The sequence below is a fragment of the Numida meleagris genome, chromosome 27 (genome assembly GCF_002078875.1).
Source record: "Numida meleagris isolate 19003 breed g44 Domestic line chromosome 27, NumMel1.0, whole genome shotgun sequence".
NCBI lineage: Eukaryota > Metazoa > Chordata > Aves > Galliformes > Numididae > Numida > Numida meleagris.
The window spans coordinates 1,082,690-1,084,397 of record NC_034435.1 but is presented as its reverse complement, the minus strand read 5'-3'; positions in this window follow the sequence as shown (position 1 = coordinate 1,084,397).

Here is a 1,708-nt window from a genome sequence, read left to right as displayed (position 1 = left end):
TTTTTTTTTTTTTAGTATTATCATTATTTTCCTAAAAAGAAACCGCAGCCGCCTCCCAATCCAAGCCTTGGGGTGCCCCCATCCCCCGCACCTCCGTCAGCAAAGCGCCCTATGGAAGGGGTTGTCCCCCCCACACACTTTAAAGGGATGTGGGATCCAGGGGGAGAACTCCCCCCCCAGCCCCACAGATCTGCTCCAAACGGGCCCGGTGCCATGGGCTGGAGCTGGTCACTGCACCGCAGCTCCCAATGGGCAGCGGGGTTTGGTGGGGATGCGACCCTGGGATGATGGAGCACCTTGGAGGACCCAAAAGGAGGAGGAGGAGGAGGAGGAGGAGGAAGGCCCAATGGCAGGAGGTGGGAGAGAAGCGGACGCTGTGATTTCTGCGCTTCCTATGCAACGCATCCCTCCCCGGGATACAAAGTCCACTTGTCCGGACGACATTCCTGCCCGCAGCTGCGCGCGCGGGGCCACGGCCGCACAATGCCGCTGTTGTTGCCCGGGCCCTGAGCTGGCGGCGGTTCAGGGTGGGCAGAGCCCGGTGCTCGCATCGCTGCCGTTAACTCTGCCCGTCCTGAGTCGGGCCGGGAAACGGCTGCCAATGGGCTCAGGGAGGGACGGGCGTGGGGAAACTGAGGCGCAGCGTGGTGGGGTCGGGGTCCCTCGTGGGGTCCCGCGAGCTCGCTGTCCTCTTCCTGCTGTCATCTTCCCTTTAGGATCAAAGTCCAACCCCCTGCATCCATCCCTGCGTCCCTCAGGATGGTTCCTGCGTCCTTTGGGACCAATCCTGCATCCCCCAGGACCACCCCTGCCCCTGGGAACTGTTTCTGCGTCACTTGTGGCCATTCCCGCATCCTTTGGGCCTGTCCTTGCATCCCTGGAGATCATTTCTGCATCCCCTGCATCCATCCCTGCATCCTTCAGGATGGTTCCTGCATCCTTTGGGACCATCCCTGCATCCCTCCAGGACCCTCCTCACATCCCTACGGGACCAGCCCCACAATCCCTGTGACCATCCCTGCCTCCCTTGGGACCCTTCTCCACACCTCTTGGAACGACCCCTGCATCCCTCCAGGACCGTTCCTACATCCCATGGGACCACGACTACATCCCTTGGAACCATCCCTTGGGATCATCCCTGCATCTGTTGGGATCATCCCTTGGGATCGTCTCTATAACCCATGGGAACATCCCTCCATCCCATGGGGCCATCCCTAAAACCCATAGGCCCATCCTTACATCTCTTGTGACCATCCTTCAGGACAATCCCTATGAGCCGTGATATCATCCCCACATCCCTCCAGGACCATCCCTACAACCTATGGGTCCATCCCTGCATCCCTTAGGACCAACCCTGCACCCCATGGGACCACCCCTTGGGACCAGCTCTATAATCCATAGGTCCATCTTAGCATCCCTTTGGGATCAACCCTACAACCCATGGGACCATCCCTTGGGACCAATCCTACAACCCATGGGACCATCCTCTAACCCCTTGGACCATTCCTGCATCCCTTTGGGACCAACTCTACACCCCATGGGACCATCCCTACTACCCTTGGGACCAGGCCCATGGGCCTGTCCCTGCACCTCTTTGAGGCCAACCCTATAATCCATGGGCTCATCCCTTGAGATCAACTCTATAACCCATGGGCCCATCCTTACATCCCTTTGGGACCAACCCTACAACCCTTTGGGATCATCCCTG